Source organism: Nelumbo nucifera, chromosome 8 (assembly GCF_055504915.1).
Source record: "Nelumbo nucifera cultivar China Antique chromosome 8, China Antique-T2T, whole genome shotgun sequence".
Lineage (NCBI taxonomy): Eukaryota > Viridiplantae > Streptophyta > Magnoliopsida > Proteales > Nelumbonaceae > Nelumbo > Nelumbo nucifera.
The window spans coordinates 17,801,397-17,825,399 of record NC_142656.1 but is presented as its reverse complement, the minus strand read 5'-3'; the positions used below and the strand labels follow the sequence as shown (position 1 = coordinate 17,825,399).

At 45.1% G+C, this 24,003-nt stretch overlaps 1 long non-coding RNA gene and 1 pseudogene across 1 annotated transcript; both read right to left on the bottom strand.

Moving 5' to 3' along the window:
- Nucleotides 1–4,395: 4,395 nt before the first annotated feature.
- On the bottom strand, nucleotides 4,396–5,385 carry LOC104592656 (granule-bound starch synthase 2, chloroplastic/amyloplastic pseudogene; annotated as a pseudogene).
- Nucleotides 5,386–23,211: 17,826 nt separating this feature from the next.
- Nucleotides 23,212–23,756, bottom strand: LOC104592578 (uncharacterized). Its single transcript, XR_734433.3, has 2 exons — nucleotides 23,619–23,756; nucleotides 23,212–23,484 (listed from the first exon to the last, which is right to left on the bottom strand). It is a non-coding gene; the product is annotated as an uncharacterized LOC104592578 (long non-coding RNA).
- Nucleotides 23,757–24,003: the final 247 nt, after the last annotated feature.

The following is a 24,003-nucleotide window of genomic DNA, read 5'->3' as shown; positions in this document are numbered from 1 at the left end:
CGGTTCGTCCTGTTCCCAGTCCGATCGCGTTTCCTTTGGTGAGTCTCCCCAAGCTTCCTTCCCCTTTTCATTTTGTTTCTTCCTTTTAGTTCGCTATGTCGTCTAGCTTAGACAGTCTTATCGACGAGCCCGAGGTAGGTACCTCAGCTCGGGGTGTCTCCTCCGCTACCCAGCCATCTGAAGTACGGGTGGCTTCGGGTCATCTGGCGTCCACCTCCCACCGAGGTCGGGAACCGGATCAGTTCGGGCCTTCCATAATGACTTCGGAGAGGCTTCTGGACCTCATACAGAGGTTTCGCCTCCCTAAGGAATACTCATATAGCCTTCCCACCGGCAACTTCCCATGGGAGCACGGTCCCAACGAGATCGTGATCTTCAGGGAACAACTGATAGCCGGGCTCCGACTTCCTCTTCACCCTTTGATCGTTGAGGTGTTGGTACACTTCAACATCACCCTGGACCAACTCCACCCAAACTCCATACGGAATGTGGTGGGGTCCATCTCTCTTTGCTTCGATCGCTCCCTCTCTATAGATTTAGATGTTCTCAGTACAATTTTGGCTATAAAGAAGAGTGCTTCGGGCACTCTCCCCAGGCATAGGCGGTCCTATTACCTGTCCCCCCGCCCGGGTTTCAAACTCATGCACAAGCTCCCGAGCAAAGTCCCAGCTTGGAAGCGGGACTACTTCGTACTCTAGAGCAGTACGGGGTGGCCCTTCCCCATCGATTGGAGGATAGCTGTTCAAGACCCTGGTGTCATCCTTTACGGGAAGACCAAGAAGGCGCTCTAGTCACTGGCTCAGTTCGGGTTGAATTATAAAGACTTCACTTCTGAGGAGAAGCTCATCCAGGCGACCTTGAGCCCGGGTAGGTTTTCCCCCACTTCGGCTTTCCGTTTACATGTTTGCTTCGGGTTGCTGATGTCGTGTTTCACAGTAGGTCCCATGGAGGCGGAAAGAATAGACAACCAGAAGCTCTTCCGCCAGATGAAGAGAAAGAAACGCGTAGCCAAGAAGGCGCGCGTTGAGTCTCCGCAAGCTTCAGCCGAGCCACAACCACCGCAGACTTCTGCCTCGGGGCCCGAGGTGGTAGCTGCGCCCGTCGTTGACTTGGAAGAAGGGGTCATGCCTAAGGGGCCCGAGGTGATGGCGGAACCTGTCGTTAAGCCCACCGAGCCTACTACCAAGCCCACTAGACCTGCTAGAGAAAGCATTACCGAGGCCAACGCTACTGCTGCCGGGGCTCATCCTGCCGAAGTTGCTGCCGAGGCCTCTAAGGGTTCCACTCGTGATGTGGAGATGACAACTTCCAGCTCGGAGGGTCAGGGGAGCCAAACCGTCCTGAACTCCCAGTGCAATCTGAAGAAGAGCAAGCTGGCTGCATACTCGGGGGAGGTCAGCGATTGGGCCAAACTCACTCCTGGTCAGCTCGGCGCCCGAGCTGCCACTCATACTATGGTGGTGAGTCTTTCTTCTTCTTTCTTCTTCTTTCTCCTTTTTTTTTTGACCGGTTTCCCTTTTGCAGGTGAACACCGCCATTCGGGCCTTGACCCTTCAATCAGATCGGCACCTAAAGCAGGCTCTGGAGGCTGAGAAGTCGTCTCGCGCAGCCCATATCGAGTTGAGGGCAGCTCATTGTCAGGTTCACCGCTTGGAGAGTGACGCCTCGGCTCAAAAGAGCTTCATCGAGGTGTTAATGGCAGAGAAGGGGGAGCTAGCCCGAGACAAAGACAAGTTGAGGGCCGAGGTGAACGGCCTCATGGTCGGTCAGGAGGCCTTAGGGCTCGAGGTGAGCAGCCTCAAGCCTAAGCGGGATGCCTTGAAACTCGAGGTGCAAGGCCTCAAGGAGGCGAAGGGGAAGCTGGAGCATGAAGTGGGGTACCTCCAGGAGGACATAAGGGAGAAGACTGCAATCTTCGAGGGTGCTCTTGAGGAGGCCAAGACTCAGGCCATCATCGACTACGTCAACTCTTCATAGTTCGACGACGTGATGACGGAGGCCTACCGTAAGGGCTTCAAGCTCAGTCCGTGGCTGATCGGACACCTCTACCCCGACCTGGATACGAGCGCCATCACCACTTCACGGATCACTAACGACATCGTGCGCCAGTCAAGAGATGATCCAGATTCTGAAGATGAGGGTGCCGAAGATGAAGCAGAGGATGCTGGCCCAGTTACTGCCCCCGAGGAGGTCCCTAACAAAGGCGACGAGCTTCCGAAGTAGTTTGCTCTCTGTATTTGTAAACTTAATCTCCCTTGTAATCAAGACGTTCTTAATGAAATTTGTGTACCAAACTTCCTGTAATGAAGAGATTTTTTCTTTTTTTTTTGCTTAGAATTTTGTGCACTCCATCTTGTTGAAGTGGCTATTCGCTTCAAGCTGTTAATTTATCGAATTGAACTTCCGAGGTGGGAGTTCCTTAACGGCCATCGCGGCCCCGAACTATTTAGTAGGGGTAGCCTTGTGTATTCCTGGGTGAGGGGCATAGTAGGGATCGTGCCCGACCTGTCTGTACCCGAAGTAGTTTGTTGTCGGTTGTCCTTACGGGTTTAACTCTTCGCATGCCAGGGCAGGCTATTTGTCGTAAGGCTCGTGCCCGATCCGCCTGTACCTCAGGCGCTTAGTTTGTGCTGATGGGGCAACTTAGCCTTGTATGCTGCCGAGGTTCCTTCATTAGCTCGGCGTTTCAGCCCTTAGGCTGGGGGAGTGGCTCGTGGCCCGCTCTCGGAGCTGCCCATGCCATAGAGGCGACTGGGTCCTATTGTGCTGAGGTCACATTAGCTCGGTATTCTGGCCCTTAGGCTTTGGGAGTGGCTCGTGGCCTACTCAATTCTTACAGATAGTATTGTCTTAGGTTGACGATATTCCATGCTCAAGGTACTTGTTTCCCTTCGAGGGTCTCGAGCTCGTAGGTTCCCTCCCCGAGCACTCGTTCACTCGGTAGGGACCTTCCCAGTTGGACCCGAGCTTGCCAGCGTCGGGCTCAGGTACCATAACTTTACGAAGGGCCAGGTCACCAATGCGGAGGTTCTGTCTCCTAACCCTGGCGTTATACTACCGAGCTACTCTTTGCTAGTAGGCTGCGGTCCTGATGTACGCGAGGTCCCTTACTTCGTCGAGTAGATCGAGGTTGGTGCGTAGCTCATCTTCGTTTGTCTGATCACTGTATGCTTCTAATCGTAGCGTAGGTACTTCGATCTCTGTGGGGATCACCGCTTCGGTGCCGTAAGTGAGATTGAAGGGTGTTTCTCCCGTGGTGGTCCTCTCCGTGGTTCGGTAGGCCCATAGAACATTGGGTAGTTCATCTGCCCATAATCCTTTAGCTCGGTCCAGTTGTGCTTTTAGTCCACGGAGGATGGCTCTGTTCGTGACTTCTGCCTGGCCATTTGCTTGAGGGTGTGCGACTGAAGTAAAATTCTGTCGGATTCCTATGTCTTGGGACCAGTCTTGGAATTTGATATCCTCGAACTGCTTGCCGTTGTTAGAAATCAATACCCGAGGTAATCCAAAGCGGCACACAATGTTCTTCCAAAAGAAGTTTTGGACATTTTGGGTTGTGATCGTTACAAGGGGTTCGGCCTCTACCCACTTGGTAAAGTAGTCCACTGCCACTACTAAGAACTTCCTTCCACCCGTTGCTGGCGGGAATGGCCCGAGTAGATCGATGCCCCATTATGCAAAGGGCCATGGGATGGTGAGATATGTTATGAGCCCGCGCATAGGATCCCGTCACGGGTCGGTCCACGGGGAGAAGCCCTTCTTTCCCTTGCACCTTCCCTTGCTTGCAGACCCTATTGCGGAAACTGAATGGGTGATTTGTCCAAGAGACCACCCGAACTCTCCTCACTCTTTTCTTGACTAGAAAACTAAATACTTTATTTCAACTCGTAGCTCCTTAAATAGGAGATTACAGAAGGGAATTCCTTGTTGGATTCGGCTAGGCTAGGGTAATCCAACTCCTCAAACTCCTAATTACCTACTTCTAATAGTAACACAACTCTAACTTAAGATAAGATAAGATAAAGGATAAGGGATAGTGAAGCTGGCAGCGAGTTGGTGAGCAGGGCTGATGTGGTAAGATAAGTGTGGACCCACCCTGATGAGTTGTCATGTGGGCCCCACCCTACTGTTGCTGTCGGGCGGTGCATGCGTCTCGCGGTGCTGCTACCGTGCGGTGTATGCTGCTGTCGTGCGGTGCGTGCTGCAGCCGTGAGGTGCATGCTGCTACCGTGCGGTGCGTGCTGCTGCCTAGTGCTGCTGCCGTGCGGTGCGTGATGCGTGCTGCCAGGGGTGCGTGATGCGTGCTGCCAGGGGTGCGTGTTGCACGCTGTCGGGCGGTGCATGTTGCGTGTTGCCAGGCGGTACGTGTTGCATGCTGTCGGGCAGTGCGTGCTGCTATGCGGCTCTACCGGGTGGTGCCTGCTGCTGTGCGGCCTGTTGTGCGTGCTGCTGCCCATGACTGCGCCGCAATGCGTTGCTAGTTGGTGTGTCCATAACATCACACCCCTCCTGGACCACGAGCTTGTCCTCAAGCTCGAATTCCTGATACGTGGCTTGGAACTCCGCCAATGGATCAAACGGCTGCACACTATCTCTCAGTCCACCAACAGCAAGAACAACAGGGACTGCCTCGTAGCTCAGTGCATAAAGCTGGTTCAGTCCACATGGCTCAAATCGAGAAGGCATGAGTAGGTTGTCTGCACCAGCAGTTATTCGATGGGCCATTTGCACAGAGAAACCAACCCAACCCCTGATTTTGTCATGGTGTTGACTCTCAAGATGTTTGAGAAGTTGTTCCCGGTCAGGTATCCCAGTGCCCAACATGACTAGTTGAACATCCTGGTCCACCATCCAAGGAATGGACTCAGCAACGAGATCAACACCTTTCTGATGGTCAAGCCTACCAATTAACCCAATCAGAGGAACATTCTCCCAAAGAGGAAGACCAAGCTCCCTTTCTAGAGCTTCTTTGCATTGAGGCTTGCCAGTCTAAAGAGTCTCCCCAGGGTAATAGGTGTAGCCATCCGATGCCAGGTAAACATCTAACTATGGGTTCCCTTCGTTAGCATCAATCACATTCACGATGCCCTTCAGCTTCCAATCAAACTCATTTATTATTTGATGCAGACCCCAGCCACCTTCTTTAGTTTTCAGCTCCCAGGCGTAACCATGGCTTATAGTGACTACACGATCTGCTGCTCTCAAGCCAGCTACAAGGACATTGAAGTGTTCCCCACCTCCTGGGTCAAGTAGTTTTAAGTAGTTTTGTGGAAGATCCACATAACAAAAATCGCGTACTGGACCACGACCCCGGTGTGCTATGTTGTGGATCACAAGAACGCACCAGGTATGCTTACAGAAGAGAACCTCAAGAGCGGCCTCCATATCCTACCCATCCACCTTATATCTCTTGCGCACTCCTGTTTCTTGGGCTTCCGCACAGTTACCATACCGTGGTGCCACAACCATAACTCTATGTCCACGTCGAGCCAAAGCCTTCGGTAAAGCCCCAGCAACATCGCCAAGCCCACCTGTCTTCGACCAAGGAGCGCATTCTGCAGGTACAAATATAATGTTCGTGACATTGTCCTCGGCCAAAGGAGGAGACTTTACAATTTCATCCTCCGTGCGCTAATCCTTGGGAATAACTGCGGCTGTAGGGGCAGCGATTTGCTGTTCGTTGGATGCCTCTGCCCAGTTCGGACGATGACTGTTTGTGTTGGCGATTCCCTCATAACTCTCTTCTTTGTTGGAGAGGAATGCTTCCAGCCGGCGTCGCAGCTCCCGGACATCTTCCTTGACTTCACGAACCTCCATGCTGGTTTCTGCTAGCCTATGTTCCAGTTCGTTGACCTTGGATGATAGCTGCTCCATATCGCCCGTGACGTTTGGCTCTGATACCAAATGTTATGGGCCCGCGTGTAGGATCTCGTCGCGGGTCGGTCCACGGGGAGAAGCCCTGCTTTCCCTTGCGCCTTCCCTTGCGTGCAGACCCTATTGCGGAAACTGAATGGGTGATTTGTCCAAGAGACCATCCGAACTCTCCTAATGGGTGATTTGTCCAAGGGACCACCCGAATTCTCCTCACTCTTTTCTTGACTAGAAAACTGATTACTTTATTTCAACTCGTAGCTCCTTAAATAGGAGATTACAGAAGGGAATTCCTTGTTGGATTTGGCTAGGCTAGGGTAATCCAACTCAAACTCAAACTCCTAATTACCTACTCCTAATAGTAACACAACTCTTACTTAAGATAAGATAAGATAAGGATAAGATAAGATAAGGGATAAGGAATAGTGAAGCTGGCGGCGAGTTGGTGAGCAGGGCTGATGTGGTAAGATAAGTGTGGACCCACCCTGATGAGCTGTCATGTGGGCCCCGCCCTACTTCTGTTGCCGGGTGGTGCGCGCATCTCGCGGTGCTGCTGCCATGCGGTGCGTGCTACACACTACCGAGCGGTGCATGCTACGTGCTGCCAGGCGGTGCGTGCTGCGCGCTGCCAGGCGGTGCGTGCTGCATGTTGTGCGATGTCGGGCGGCGCGTGTTGCTGTGCGGCTCTGCCGGGTGGTGCCTGCTACTGTGCGGCCTGCTGTGCGTGCTGCTGCCCATGACTGCGTTGCAGTGCGCTGCCGGTTGGTGTGTTCATAACAAGATACTTGAGGTCGGCAGCAGGTTGGTGGTGAATATTGGCATGTCTCTGGCATTTGTTGCATTTTCTAACGAGCTCAATAGCATCTGCCTTCATTGTTGACCAATAATACCCTTGTCGAAGTGCTTTCTGGACAAGGGCCCTGCCTCCCAAGTGCCCGCCGCACAACCCCTCATGAGTGTCGCGGAGTACGAGCTCGACTTCGGTAGGCCGCAAGCAACGCAGATAGGGGAGCTTGTAGGATTTTTTGTACAGCCGTTCGTCTATCATGACGTATTTGGCTGTCTAGCGCAGCACCCTTCTGGTTGCATTGCAATCTGCAGGGAGGGTCCCGTGTAGCAAGAAGCTCGTGAGCGGGTCAATGCAGCTCGGCTCTGCTTGAACGATGGGAGCAACCTCCTCTGCCCCCCTGAGAATGCTAGGCCGAGACAGGTCCTCTATGTACACGGTTCTCATGGTGATGTCGCTAGTGCTGGCTAACCTGGACAGGGCATCGGCCTCAGCGTTCTCCGACCTAGGGATTTGTCTAATGAAGTGTGACTGGAAGTCGAGCAGGGCCTCTCTAACTTTGGTCAAGTAGGCAATCATGGTTGGCTCGCAAGCTTCGTACTCGCCGGTGACCTGGTTAACCATGAGCTGGGAGTCGCTGTAGATAACAATGTGCTTTGCTTTCACTTCTCTGGCTAAGGCTAGTCCAGCTATCAGTGCCTCATACTCTACTTCATTGTTAGACGTCGCGAAATCAAAGCGTAGCGCGTATTCCAGTTTCGTGCCGCTTGGGCCGTGTAGAACTATTCCGATTCCGCTGCCCTGTTGGTTCGAGGAGCCATCTACGTGAAGGATCCAGGGCTCCTCATCCCAGCTCGCGGTTGGCCGAGCTAGGAGAGATGTCACACTGGCTGCTACCTCACGGGGTTCGGACTCGACCGGCCTGGGTGCTTCGGGCTCACCCGAGCTGGGAGCCATGTGCTTAACCGGCCTGGGGACTTCGGAGCTGAACGTGCATTCGGCTATGAAATCTACTAAGGCTTGGGCCTTAATGGCAGTTCGCGGCTTGTACTGGAGGTCGTACTCGCTGAGCTCAACGGCCCACTTCGTTAATCGACCAGAGACCTCGAGCTTAAGCAATACTTGCCTCAGAGGTTTGTCGGTGAGGACAATAACAGTAGTATACGCTTGGAAGTACGGGCGAAGCTTCCGAGCTGCGATTATCAGTGCATATGCTACCTTTTCCATCTCCAGGTATCTCGTTTCTGCTCCCTGTAATACTTTACTAACATAATAGATGGGTCATTGGACCCGATCTACTTCCTTTATTAGTACCGAACTGACCACTTCGTCACTCGCCGAGAGGTACAGTTCTAAAACATCGCCCTCCTCGGGCCGGGTTAAGGTCGGCACACTAGCGAGGTATTTCTTGAGCTCGTCGAACGCGAGCTGGCAGTCTTGGGTCCATTCGAACCCTTTGCTCTTAATTGCCTTAAAGAACGGCAGACAGCGGTCCGCCGAGTTAGACATGAAGCGGCTCAGGGCGGCTATGCAGCCATTCAACCTCTGGACCTCCTTCAACTTTCGAGGTGGTCTCATATCTAAAATGGCCTTAATCTTATCCGGGTTGGCTTCGATGTCGTGCCGGTTAACGATGTACCCTAGGAACTTGCCCGAGGTCACACCAAACACACACTTGTTTGGGTTCAGTCTCATATTAAACTTACGCAGAATTTCAAAAACAGAATGCAAATCTTGTATTAATTCATGTGAGAATTGAGTTTTAACGACCATGTCGTCGACATAGCATTCTACTTTTCTGCCAATTAACGGCGCAAAAAATTTATTCACAAGCCTTTGAAAGGTTGCCCTTGCGTTTTTCAACCCGAAAGGCATAACCTTGTAACAGTATAGGCCAAATTCTGTGATGAAGGCAGTTTTTTCTTCGTCCGCTGGGTCCATCTTGATCTGGTTATAGCCCAAATAGGTGTCCAAGAAACTTAGCAACTCATGCCCTGAGGTCGCGTCCACCAATCGGTCAATTCTGGGGAGTGCGAAGCAGTCTTTTGGGCAAGCCCGGTTCAGGTCGTTGTAGTCAACGCACATGCGCCACTTGTCGTTGGCCTTCCTTACCAAGACGGAGTTGGCTACCCAGCTCGGGTAGTGGACTTTTCTTATGATGTCAGCTGCGAGGAGCTTTTCGACCTCCTCGTCGACCGCTTTCCACCGCTCTGGGGCTAGGTTGTGTTTCTTCTATCTAATGGGCCTAACTACAGGATCAATATTCAGCTTGTGAGTTATGAGTTTGGGGTCTATACCGGGCATCTGTGCCACGAACCAAGCAAAAATATCTAAATTTTGAAGTAAGAAACTTACTAGTTCGGATCGTAGTGGTTTCTGGATGGAAGCGCCAATCTGAAGCGTCTGAGTTGGGTCTGCTGTTGAGGTCGGAACTACGACTGTTTCTTCTGTGGGCGCAGCTCATTCCTCGCCTTGCACCATAGGCCGCTCTAAATCGAGATCATCGACCACCTTGGTTTTTCCCTTCAGGGCGGCGACGTAGCACTTTCGAGATTCGAGCTGGTCGCCCCGCGCTACCCCCACACTGAAGTTTGTTGGAAACTTCATATCCAAATGGTAAGTGGATACCACCGCCCGTAGGACATGAGTGATCGGTCAACCTACTATGGCATTGTAAGGGGAGGGGGTCGCGACCACCAGGAAGTCGTGCTTGAACTTGACCACGCAAGGCCATGTGCCAACTTCTACAGGTACTGTTATTTTCACCAGGGGTCAGACTTCTTCTCCCCTGAAGCCTACCAAAGGAGTGTCTGTAGGCCTCAGGTCGCCTCTCTGCAACTGAAGCTGGTCAAACGCAGCTTTGAAAAGGATGTCGGCTGAGCTGCCTGAGTCGACGAGTACGCGCCTAACCTCGAAGTCATTGATTCTTAGCTTTATTACGAGCGTGTCGTCGTGGGGGTAGTGGATCTCTCGCGCATCATCTTCTGTGAAGAAAATTGGCTCTTCTGTCCTCGGCCGCTCTGGGGGGTTCTGCTCCTCCCGGGTGGCCTCACGAACCGACGTCCGAGCTGCTGCTAAAGTGCAACCCGCAACGATCGAACCTCCCACTATCGTGTGGATGGTCCCCCAAACTGGCCTCTCCTCCAGAGGCTGCCTCTGCGGTTGTTCGGCCGGCGTGCTACTGGACTCGGGAGCCTCCTTATCGTGCTCCCCTTGCCGACCTATCTTATTACTATTATTATTATTCTGTACAAAGTTTCTTAGATATCCGCGACGGATGAGCTCCTCTATCTCGTCGCGGAGGTTTTTACAACTCTCGGTACTATGACCGTGATCTTTGTGAAAACTGCAATACAGATTCTTATTTCTTTCATTGGGATTCCCCCTCAGACGGGGTGGCCACTTCACGTATGGGGTGTCCTTGATCGCCATCAGGATTTCAGCCCGCTTCACGTTCAATGGGGTGTAATCAGCTCGGTCCGCTACAAGAGGTCGGAACAATTGGCTCGGCCTTGCCCCCTGAGCTGTGTCCTTTTTTCTTTCGGCTATCCCCTTGACTGGAAAGCTCTCCTTCCCTCTTTCTTTTTTCGGGCGCACCCTCGCCCTTTTGGTTGATCTCTTCTTCGGTGGCTATGAACCTATCCGCAAGCTTCAAAAACTCGGTTATAGTCGCTGGTTGGTTGACGACCATGTGCCATTTAAACTCTTTGTGTCGCGCCCTTCTTGGCCACTGCAAGGCGTACGGCAGGGTCCAGGCGTGGTATCTGCATACGGGCATCGTTGAACCGCTTGATATAGCTTCGGATGGATTCTCCCTCTCTCTGCACTATGCTGAGGAGACTTTCTTCAGTTCGCGGACACCACTTGCTAGTAACGAAGTGGGACGTGAAGGTTTGTGCAAACTGCGCCCAACTTCTTATCGACCCAGGTGCCAAATTCCGGTACCACGTGCGGGCTGCTCATCTAAAAGTGGTGGAGAATGCTACGCACATGCACGACTCACTGGCTCTCGCCAGGTGCATCTGTCACTGAAAGACATCTACATGATCATTCGGGTCAAACGACCCGTCATACTTGCCGAGAGGGGGGATCTTGAAGTCTTTGGGCATTGGGAGTGCCAGGAGTTCGGAAGACAGGGGGGATGAAACCGAGAGGAGGGGAGCTTTGACTTTGGTCAAGCTTACCTCTTCTTTGCCCATGAGCTCAGGCAAATCGCAAGTGATAGATCGGCGAGCCTGGCAGCGGCGTCTCTGCTTCTTGGTGGGCTCGGCGTTCGTGCTGCTCACCTCTGCGCTGTTCGGAATGGTTTGTGCAGGTAGGAAGTAGCCCGGTCTGCTGGTGATGGTTGCAGACAGAGGGGTCTTGCTTGGAGTCTGTTGCTAGGATCTCGATCCGGTTTTCAAGGATCGGGGTTTCAAACTTCAACTGCTGAGGTGATGTAGACCTGGTGAGCTGGGGTCCTCCTGACCTATCCGCCCGCGGCGAGACCAGGGTAGTCGGTCTCTCTCGTCTACCGCGGGGGGGGGGGGGGGGAGACCTGGTTTTTTGGGAGGTTTTGGGGGGGGGGGGCTCTCCTTAGCCAACGGGGTGCTTGTCCTGGCGGCGAGACTTAGCTTGCTGCGAGGCTGGGTGCCGAGGCGGGAACTGCAGTTGAAGTTGAGGTTGAGGTAGTTGGGGGAACTGCTGCTGACACTGATACTGGAAGACCAGGTGCAGTACGTGTTGTTGATAGAGTTGAAGTTGCTGGAACTGTTTTATTTGGGCCTACATGGCCCGCATGCATTGCATCATGTCTTCCAGTTGGCGCGGGCTGGCCGCTGAGGGCACAACCGAAGGTTCGGTGAACGTCGCTCCGACTGTAGCAGGGAGCGGGGTGATGACAGGTACCACCGTGAGGGGCACATTCAAGCTAGGGATTTCGTCCGCTGAGAGGGGGACGGTGAACTGTCTGATACAGACAGTAGGAAGCTGGGGTTGTTCCCTGGAGTTATCCATTTCCACGCTTCGTCCGGCGTTGCTAGAGGAAGCCATGAGCGTTGGATTGTTTCGAGGAAGAACAGAACTACGAAAACTTAGGGAGAAAGGCATTTTGAATCGTTTCCCACAGACGGCGCCAAATGATGTAGAGCAATCCGGTCATTCCTAACTGGCGCTCGCGTGGCTCCTGAGAGGTACCTGAGACGAGAGGAAAGAGGAAGAACTCCCGGGGGGTTTCCCAGTGGGAATGCTCCAATGCTTAAGTTAGTATTGTGTGCAAGAAGCGAAAGGAAAATGAAGGCTAAGAGTGCAGGTTGCGCAGATGATTCCAAGATACCTTGTTCCTTGAGAATAAGCCCCTTATAACTGAATTATGTTGCTTCAGGCCCTCTGACTTCTGACAGGGCAGGTATAACCGCCACTGTTAGTCTGCCACAGCCGTTACAGGCAAGGCTAAGGTGGCACGCGCAGGGTCGTCACTGCAGGGTACATATTTGTCAGGTGCGGGACACCTTTCTAAAGGTGGCAGGCACGGCGAGAGGGACATGCCTGTTGTCCACAGATTTGTCGGGTACGGTGGTCGAGCAGAAAGCCCTCCTGTGGTATACTGAACTACCCTGAGCCGGGCTATCCTTTGAGTGACAGGCCGCCTATAGCCGGTTGTGCCGAGCTAGCTGACCCGAGGTGCTTGGACCTTGGGGTGTCCGGAGAAGGATCGGTGCGTTCTTGCCTAGGAGTGGCCCGAGGTCCATTGGGAGGAGCTTGGGTCTTAAAAGGGGTCAGGGCGCCCCGAACCCGGGACCCCCCAAAGTGCCTTAACCCCGGGAAGGAGGTGCGGGTAAGGCGACTCCCGGTGAGTAGTTTACTTGCCGAGTTGCTGAGCTGAACTCGGTAGGACTTTCCCTCCGAATTGTGCTCACATTCGTTGCGCTGTCATGCTGAGTCACTGTTTGAGCAAAGTCACGTCCACGTGTACCCATGTTGCGAGGTCGGGCCAAATCACCCTCCATCACGAACCATGGACACCCCTATTGGCAACAAGTCATAACAAGGTTGTCCCTATCCCTGTTCCAACAAGGATCCCCATTTTTTGCCATTTTTTTTATGATTCTAACTTCATTTTATTTTTTATTTATATTTTATTCCAAAATTTGTAACAAAATAGTTATAATTTGCAATCCTATTAAAATATATCTAAATATGTCCAAACACACACACCCACAATATTCTCCCATTCCGTCAATGGTAATGGAAATTGACTCCAAATCTCCTGCCCACGAGAACTTTGCCCACCTCTACCTACAACACACTATCCCTATCCCCATGAATTGGAGACATCTCCCCTGCATAATACTATGCAGAGAATGAAATTTTCTCCATGTATAACTGCGATAAACATAAGCAGAGTTTGTATGAGCAGGAGTTCCGGACTCATAGAAATTTCCCTATCCCATCCCAACAGGGAATAACAGCCACTCCACCAAGGGAATAAAAAATAGGCATAAAAAATGATATGTAGGATCAGGGGCGGAGCTAAGTATATTGGTGGGGGTTCTTACCCTCCTAAACTTTTTTATAAAACCATGGTTACTAAGTGGAGGCTGGATTAAAAACATAATAAAGTGAATTCTTGATCCCCAAAATTTGAACTAAAATTATAAAGAATCACTCTCTAAGGGAATGATCGTGACTACAGTCTTGTTCAAGTGAATTCTTGATCCCCAAAACTTTGGGAACTAAAATTATAAAGTGAATTCTTGATCCCCAAAACTTTGGAATCGTGACTACAGTCTTGTTCAAGCTGATCTTTCCCCTGTGACGCAATGATGCTGATCTCAATCCCTGAATGCATTTTACCAAATACGAGACATGCACTTGCCAAAATAAATAAATAAATAAATAACTCTGATTAATTAAGCATCATTTTTTTCAACCAGCGGTTGAATGGCTGATTGAACCGGTTAATCTGCCACCTGGCCAGTTTCCAGGTCTATTTAGTCCCCAAATTATTCACTTGCGGAAAAAAAAATGATTCGGCCACACCCGTGGCCAGTTGAACTGTTTGAACCACTTAGTGAGTCAGAAGTTAGAGATTAATTCTCTTGGTTTTTTTGTTTATATGTTCATTATCATTAATAACAACAATAATAATAATAATAATAATAATTTATTACACTTATTTTTCAATACGATGAATGCATAATTTTTCAATACTTATCAAACATTTTTCCAACAAAAATAAAAAAAAACTAAGATAGTGAAACATTTAAAAATAAAAAAAAAATTGCATTACCTTATATGTATTTTAAAAGATCGAAGGATAGGATAAAAAACCATATAAATTTAACACCAGGAAATGAATGTTACCAAACCAACAAAATCCTTTATGGATTTTGGCTCTCATTATAAAATTAGGTTAGTGTTTCTTGAGCAATCCCAATTCTTTGTGGCAAAAATTTCCCATGCCAAATATATTAAGAACTAAAATTTTTGGCGTGCCAAAATCAATAGTAGCTCATCATATATCTAGAAGGGCATTTTGAAATGTCGACCATACCTTCTAAAGGGTTGTTGATGGCTGGTGGCCAATGGTTGGCATATTAGCATTACTGAAGATTCGTGGTTACCTGTAGCTGTTCAACTAAACTCTGCTCAACACCAACATATGCCTTTAAAGGTTGCGGGCCTAATTGACCACTCTACAATGACTTGGTGTCATGATCTGGTAAACCTATTCTTTAACACCAGTGTAACCAACCATATATATAATATCTCTCCCAAGCCCAAATGCAGAAATAGAAGATACTTTGGCTTGGACTCTAACATCACATGAAAATTATACAATAACTTCTGGGTATAAACTCCTACTAGCAGAAAAATCCTTACATTCTTCTGCCCATCTTTTCAGTGATAATATCTCATGGCATTATTTTTGAAGTTTAAAATTCATTCTACCTAAATTGCAGATTTTCATTTGGAGAATAATGCATGATGCTACTCCTGTTAAAAGAAGATTGCTACTGGTGCCTAAACACATAAATACTTCCTGCCCTATGTGTGATGAAGATGACGAATCCCTTGAACACTTGTTTCTCAAATGCCCATTGACAAAGCAAGTTTTGTTTGATGTGGACATTGCTATCAATTCTGATGTAACCAGTGACATGAGTATTGCTGATTGGCTCACAAACTAAATAAAGCTTTTCAAATCAAGGCTCATCATTGATATTGATTTACTGAAAATCATATCATTTCTATGGCATGTCTGGATTGCAAGAAATACTTTAGTATTCAATAACAGCCCATGGAATCCTCACATGATTATCCAGCATACCATTGGTTTCGCTCATCAGAACTTATTGATCACTTCTAATCATCATGGTAGCAATATGGATCCTGCAAGAAACAAATTCATTTAGCCAATGCACTCGACAAAGCCACCCCAATGGCCATTTAAAAATTAACTTTGATGGAGCCAATTCCACTCATAATTCAAGTGTGGAATTTGTAGTAAGGAATGACACGGGATCTCTCATTTCTGCACGAGCTATTCCTCTCAATCCCTTTCTTCCAATTGTTTCTGAAGCTTTATTGGAAAGTATCAAGTTTGTCATTTCCATGAGATTCTCTCACACCATCTTTGAAGGTGATAAAGAAATAGTTATTAAGCTCTTGTTGGAGGAAAACTCTCATCCTCCTTGGAGTATTTTTACTCTAATATCTAAGTTGTAGGAGTGTCCTCAATTACTTTCACTCATAGATTTGGTAACCAAGTAGCTCATCGCTTAGCTAAATTTAGGGTTGTTCATGGGCCAGGTTGGGTTGGTTTACTGAGGTTTTTCCAACCGACCCGACCTGGTCGGGTTACCTAAACTTGAAACCGAAATCGACCCAGTGTTAAGCAAAACCAACCTGGTCAGTTTGAGTCGGTTTGGGTTGGTTTCGGCTCTAAGTTCAACCATGCTTGACAGAAACTCAACTGCAATATATATGTGGGGACTGTGGCACCACAGTATGTGAGGTAGTGAACGCGGGAAAAGCCTTGTTTTTTATAAACAGGATATACCTCTAGCCCACAATTTGGACTTTGGAGAGGAAAAGAAGAGCAAAACCCATATATAATAATAATGCCTATTATAGAGGTATATATGTTATATATCTTTTCAGTAATTAAGTTTTATCTCCAAAACCACCAACCTATCCCTTTGATTATATATTCATTTTGAAGTTTAATTGTCTTAATTGGGATTTGGGTGAATTTTGTAGGGAGACTTTAGGACAATTAATTACAATCATTAATCTAGCCAATGTAATAGATTTGAAGAGGGACAATTAGTTATGGGGGCTTAATTAATTTAAACTTCATAAAGGGACAATTAATCGGTTTGGTTCTGATCGGTTTCGGTTTTCACACAAAGAAACCAAAACCAACCCAAACCATCGGTTTATGATGTTTTACAACCCGAAACCGACCGGTGCTGAAGATAACCCGGCCGACTCGGGTTGGGTCGATCCGAGTTGGTCGGTTTGGGCCTTCTTATGAACAGCGCTAGCTAAATTTTCTTTTGTCAACTTCCTCAAACCTGGTACTCTGCTCCTGAGTTTATCTCTTCTCTGTTGATGAACAAGGATGTAATTGAGATTTGAAAGTTGAATGAAGGTGCCTATGGGCTTTCAAAAAAAATACATTAATTCCGTTTATTTTTGGGCTATATACTTCGTTTATTTTCACTTTTAAGTCCTATAATAATTACTGAAAATGACCAACAATATAAGAAACATATTCCTAAAAACATTATTCTTTTTTGAACAAAACAATATTTTCGGACAATAAGTTTAAAAAATCTCATAAAAATATACATCACCAAAATTTATGTTTTTTTTAACTTGTCTTATCCCGGAAAGCCTCCCACACTACAAGAAAATTGACTTTTAGCAACGGACAAAACTGTTGCTAGAAGTACCAAAAAGGATACAAAACCGATGCCTCTTCCACCGTGGCAACAGGTTTTCACAACGGTTTCTGAAAACCATTGCTAGATCTATCATTTAGCAATGGACATTGTTTGTTGCTATAACATTATAAAAACCATTGCAAAAGTACCTATAGCAACGGACAAAACCGTGGCTAAATACATTTAAAAAAAAAAAGAAAATTAGTCCTTTTATCACAACGGTTTCTAATGAAAACCACAGCTAGAGAATGTTTATCGCAACGGTTTTTCATGAAAACCATAGCTAAAGAATATTTATCGCAATGATTTTTCATAAAAAGTGTAACTAAAAAATGTCTATTGCAATGGTTTTTCATGAAAACTATAGCTAGAAAATGTCTATCGTAATGGTTTTTCTTGGAAATCGTAGCTAGAGAATATAATAAAATTATTAAACCGTTCGACTCGATAACCAAACCCTGATCGGTTTGGTCTCCGGGTCTGTTTCAAAAACCACGATGTTATGTCATTCGAGCGTGTGACTCATACGACCCGAAAATGGAACTATTCTGGCCACCAGTTTTTGGGTCGATGATTCGATTGTCCAGTTCAAACGGATGGCCTGTTATGACAATAAAAATTAAAAACAGCCAAAAACCATTGAACGGATCAATGGGTTGACGATTCGACCACTCGGGTCAATGGGTCGTTGACCGATTCAACGATTTTTTGCTAGGGACTGGGATTGGGGTAAAACAGAACTGGTTGCCTGGACTATTCCCAATTAAAAAAAAAAATGGACAACTAGTTCTAACAACAACAATTACAAGCAAAAAATTGAGTGTGTGAGGTCCATTAAGCAGTACCATATGTGTTATGTCATTCGAGTGTGTGACTCATATGACCTGAAAACGGAATCGTTTTGGGCACCGGTTTTTGGGTCAACGGTTCGATTGTTCGGTTCGAATAGATAGCCCATTTTGACAATAAAAATAAAAAAAAATAAAAAATGATGAAAAACCATTGAATGGGTCAATGGTTCGACCACCGAGGTCAATGGGTCGTTGACCAATTCAATGATTTTTTGCTAGGGACCGAGATTAATGGAATTGGTTGCCTAGATGGTTCCCAATTAAAAAAATAAACAACGGGCAAAAACCATTTTATGAGTCAATGGGTTAATGGTTCGACCGCTTGGGTCAATGGGTCGTTGATCGATTCAATGGTTTTTGGCCAGGAACCAGGTCAACGGGTCAACGGTTCCATTCCAGCCCCTACGAAGTAGGGTCCCTTTGCTAGTTAATTATTATTGTACTTCAATATTAATGAGCTAATAATTTGTTAGTTATTAATTATATTTATTTACTTTGATAAATAAACAATTATTAATTTACTAGAAATAGTAATAAATGTTTTAAATTAATAATATATGATTATTATTTATTAATTTTAAATGCCTTATACTAAATATCTAAATGTAGCTAATAAAGATTATTGACTTTGTAATTATAGCCACGGATAATTAAAAATCCGTAGCTATTGTGTTAAATAACTTTTAACCACGGACAAACATCTCTTTACCCACGGACAAAATGACCGTAGTTATAAGTCAATTTCTACTTTTGTAACTTATAGCATCGGACATCTTAAAACGGTGGTTATAAACATCTTTTAACTACGGACAAATGGTTTTAACCACGGACAATGTATCCGTAGCTAAAGGTCACTGTTTTGCTACGGACGTGACGTCTATTTTAACTACGATTTTTATGACCGTAGAAGTCAATTTTCATGTAGTGCCACATTTCATCAATTCATTAAAGCATACTACAACAATGCTTGTTATTTCCTTAAAACAAAATTCAGATGTAAATCATCCTAATGAAATTTCATTGTTTTTCTTTTATTTTTCCCTCTATACTACTTTGTTGCTTGGAGAACAAGCGAGAAATGGAAATTTTTAGGAAAATTATTAAGGAATTTCACAAAATGCTTCAAAGATTTCTCCACTAATTTTATGATAAACCAAACACAGCCTTAATTAAGGCAAGCTTAAATTGATACATATATATTTAAAGAAAAAGACCAAAAGTGCAAGCGACATGGTAAATATTCTACAGACGCTGTATATAATCTTCTTAGCATCATGATATTTGAACCATCGGTGATCCACTCTGACCATCCAGCCAGTCAATTAATTCAGTTTCATCCCTTAACCATCTTTTATCTAAAAAAATCATTCATTTGATCAGAAAACCAAACCGTTGGTCCAAACGATTGAACCGTTAAATTTTTTTTTATCCAGTGCATAGTTTTTTTTTAATTTTTAAATATATTCTAAACTGATTCATTAATATTGAATGGTTGATCTGTTGGCCTTGAAACCGAAAACCATTCTGTCTCAAAACCTTAGTTAGTATGATGGCAACATCTTCTTCTGAAGCGGACATTATTTCAGGGTCTCCTGATATCTTGGATCAAGTTGTGGCTATTTGTAATACATTCAAGATCACATTACCTGTGACCGTGGTCGCCGAACAATTCAGCGACCTCCGGTGAAATGCAAACATGCGGGTAGGTATTTGTAATATATTCAATATATTACATCAATTGATTTTTTTTTAACACTTTTTTTATAGAAACAAAAGGTGTTATACAAGACGGCCGGGTAGCACGTCCCACAAAATCACTAAAACAAATATAAGCAGCTAAATCAATACAAAGATTGAGAGAAATGACACCACTAGACAAAGAAAGAGCGTTGTTCACCCACCATTTCACCGCTTAATTACATCCCAATACACTTGCCTGTAGCAAACTCTACCTTCCATCTTTTCGTTCTTCTGCTAGCAACTGGGGTCATTGATTTGTTCTTCAACCCTAATGTTTTCTCCGGTCTCGGTGTGCGGTGCAACCTGACTTCACAAGGCGCACATTCGGGTGGAAAGAGCTCCTCCTTTAAGCGAAGTAGATTTCTTGTGTGTGTGTGCATATTTTTTTCGAAAAAATAATGTAAAGTAGATGATGAGACAATATAACACTTATTCTTCTACTGTACAAACTTCTTGGTTGGTTTGGCCCTTAATATATGATTGAAGGATGAGTGTGAATCCTCTCAATGATTGATGGGATTGTTTGGTGGCTGACACTATATGGTGGGAAACTAGATCTGCTCCTCACATCTGGCGCCTCACACAGATGTTATCAATGCAGTGGATGTACATGTGAGGCGCCCATCTGTGAGGAGAGCAGATCCTGTCTCGTGTAAAAGGACCTTGAGAAGCTCACGAGCATTCAACATTTGGACAACGTGTCCTGGTGTTATGGCATTTTATGGCATCTTTGGCTGGCTCGTAATTCAACTGTTTTTGAGCATAAAGCCATGAACACTAGTGATAAAGTTATCATCCGTCCTGCCAAACTACAGTGGGAAGACTTTGTACGTGCTGTTTCCAAGCCCCACGAGACTGCTGCCCATCAGGCTAGGTGGACTCATCACAGGCCATCACAATGGACAAGACCCCAATTGGGAATTCGGGATATATTAAAGTTAGCTTTGGTGGGAAAAACTTTAGCTGTTGGGGGCCAACAGCCTATGCTGTTGAGAGAATTTCTGGTAATGTCACCTTATCTTGAGAATGGGTAAATTAGTAATTATATCTTAATTTATTTTTGAGTAAAATTCAAAGTATAGGTGTGAATAGGTGAACTGCCCAAAATGTGGCCAGCCCAGGAATTGTCTCAACAGCCTATGCTGTTAGGCTCCAACAGCCAAAATTAACATGCTTAAAGAAAAAAAATATTAATTTTTAAAACAAAAGAAAAACAAATTTTCTAGTATAAAAATTATATGATTTATGGAACATGTCGAATAATCAAATGAAAATATGTTTTTGAAACCAAAAATTCAAAACATGTTTTTTGTTTTAGTTTTGAGGATAAAAAAGCACGTGCACAACTAAGAACATATTTTTTATATTTTTGTTTTGAAAAACAATCTATTTTCAAACCAAATTATTTTGATTTATTTTTAGAACCAGCAATAAAAAAAAAAACTAATTCATGTTGTTATGTCACCTAAAGGTTTTACAAAAAAAAGGGATAAGTACACTTTACTCCCCCTCAGAAATCTGAAATGGCAGCCCCCTCTTAGTCTATTAGTGGCCCTGCCAATAAACCGCATCCTGCCCGTAAATTTGGCATCAATCTACGGACAGGATTCAGTCCATCCTTAGAAATCCTAACTCCACCCTAGGGTTGGACTGAACTATAAAAACCCCTTAAAAAATCACAAGCTTGACATTTTGTTAAACCTACTGGGCTCGGTCTTGACATATTTTGACCAATAAATATTTAGTAGATTTCCACTTGAGTGTCTACTGGGCCGGTAGGTCCATAGGTTAAAAAGTATTGTTGGGCCTGAAGTAAGTTGTGCGCCTTCACCATTTTGTCTGGAGTCCTGGACCCGATCTTATTAATATTATTTTTTTTTGGCAGAAAAAAAGCTTAAACTATATTATGAAATAAATTTACATCCATACCCTCTGGCTGAAACTGTCTAGCACTTCCTCATGTCACACTGAAAACGTTATACAGTTTCCGTTTGGGAGGGTTTGAGCTGGGCTAGAAGTTGTGTTTGGTGAAAATCGGGAAGTTGATCATTATGTTTGGGACATTAGAAATACGGTTGAAGTAGAAATCTATTCCAAATAATTTTTCCAGAACATAGGTGATTAACCACCACAGCTGAATCACCTCCAACGCAAAAGCCCTCTCACACGAATTCATAGGGGCATTTTTGTCTCATCAAATTTTGACAATTTTTCTTTCCTTTATGCTCTGAATGCAGAGATGTTCTGAATTCTGAATTTTAAAAATGATCAAATATCCATTTTGACCTCATATTTGAGAGTTTTTGTGTCTTTTGGATTATCATTCAAAAACAAAAAGTTGTATGATTTCACTTTAAGAAATAAGAGATAAGAGGAAACGAACAACCATTTTTCTCTTAAAGTTAAAGAATTCCTCTTAAGAGATAAGAGTTAAGAGGAAACAAATATGCCCTTACTCAAATCTAAAAAAAGAACATGTATTTCTTGACCAATAAAAATCAAAATCCCATTTACCAACTTTTCCACCCTCAAAAAAAAAAAAATGAACGCCCACATAATTTCATTATCAAAATGTCCGGGTATCTATTCCAAGTTGAAAAAAGAAAAGTAAAGGGGAACTTTTGACAAAATACAATCGGATCCATGAAAAAGCATCATTGCATCTAAACCGTTTAAGTAGGATTCAAAGGTAATGTGGTATTCGAAGATTCAACAATTGACTTGGGTCATTAAAGTCAAAACAGCCATTGATCCATAGGTGATTCAACCACTGAACTGGGCCAGCCAATTCAACCATCAAAACCAAACTCTTAATCGGGTCATCCAAGTGGTGACTAGGAGCGAGCATGGGTCGGTTCAGTTCAGTTCCATGCAGAACTTGGAACCTACCCTGTAGGGGTTGGTTCCAGGTTTTTTGAACCAGAACCTACCCTATGAAGCCTAGTTCTGGCCTTGGTGGTTCCGGGGTCTACCCATGGAACCTATTCTTTCTGTACTCTCTCCCTTCAAGAAAGAAAAAATGAAACATGTCCTTCAAAAACTTGATTTTCAACAATGATAATATATAGTTTAAAACTTATATTGTCTTTATTGATTAAATTGAGTAATTTAATATGTAGTTTATCATAATATATTAATATATGGTTGAAAATTTGTCATTATGATTTAAATTTTGTAAATATTATTTTTTATATTAGTTATTATACACATACAAATATTAAAATGAAAAGAAGTGATCAAATCACTTAAGTAACTCGATGGTCAAGTGAGACCATGGATTTTGTAACCATGAGTGCTTGAGCTCAAATCTTTACAGCAATAAAAATATTTTTGGGGTTTATTTCAAGGCAAGTTAGGTTCTAAGGCCGATTCATCGGGTTGTTCAGGTAGGGTAAACCCCTAGACCGTGGAACCGATTTACATTACTTATTATACACATACAAATATAAAAATGAAAACAAATTATCAAATCACTTAAGTAACTCGATGGTCAATTAAGACCATGACTTTTGTAACTATGAGTGCTTGAACTCAAATCTTTACATCCTTAAAAATATTTTTGGGGTTTATTTCAAGTCAAGTTTGGTTCCAAGGCCAATTCATCGGGTCGGTTTAGGTAGGGTAAACCCCTAAAGCCTAAAACCAACCTGAGTGAGGGTCGGTTTCAAGAATTTAGAACCAGACCCTACCCTGTAATAGATTGAGTAGTGTCGGTTCAATGCTGATTCGAGGTCGATTCCATTTGGTTATAGGTAAGACTTACCCATTTGCTCACCACTAGTGGTGACCACTATCAATGCAAACCTTTCTTACAACTACCCAATAAAACAGGGGGAACACTAATGATCGAATCAAAATGTAAATCAGTTAGGCCTTGTTTGCTCGCACTTCAGATTAAGTAAAACAAAAACCGAAGCAAAAGCTCACCATGATCCACATTATTCTCATTTGCACTCCCACAAATTTGTACCAGTGCAAATAAAATTGCATTGCAAATAAATGGAATCTTATTGGCAGCCAGCTCACAAAATTTAGTATGAAATTTAGATTTTAGTCATAATACCAGCAACTACAAAGAAGTGTACAAACAATAAGTTCAGAAACTCAGAGAACCATACTACAAAATTATTATTTTTGGAGCAAAACAAGAAGACTAGTTAAATGTACTCTAATAAAGGATTTGAGAAGTAAGAATCAAAAGGGTGGAGGTGGACCGGGAGGTCCAGGAGGCCCATAACCAAATGGACTGCAACAGCAACCACAAACAGCTTCCAACAACCAACAGCAGCACAGAATTTTCAACCTGAGAAGGAAAAAGAAACACACGGAAGAGCCCAAATATCAGAATATTATATTGTGTGGTTAGAAGCTCTCTGTGAGTAAAAGAAGAAATGAAGGAGACAGAGAAAGCATTGAGTATTGAGCTCTGGGATTTACAGATCTGCCAAACAGCCGCTGCAGCAACAGCATTCTCCCGGTGGAGGTGCCCAGGGACCTCCAGGCCCTGGCCCTTCACGAAACATGTTTCTTCAGAGAGAGAGAGAGATGAAGTGCTGAATTGACAGATAGAGAATTAATATAAGCAGAGAATGGATGAATTGCACTTACTAGTCCTACTAGAACTGACCAGTGAACTTTGTTGGTTGTCTCACTCAACTGTTGACTCCACCACCTAACATTCTTCAACAGAGGACCTGACGGTCTTGGTTGTTGAATTGTAAATGAACTTGATTTTGAGGCCCATTCATAATGGGCCCGCCTGCCAAGTGTGTCTGTCGAATTTTGGAAGCCCAAGCCTTGCTTATACTTGTCTGGCCCAAAC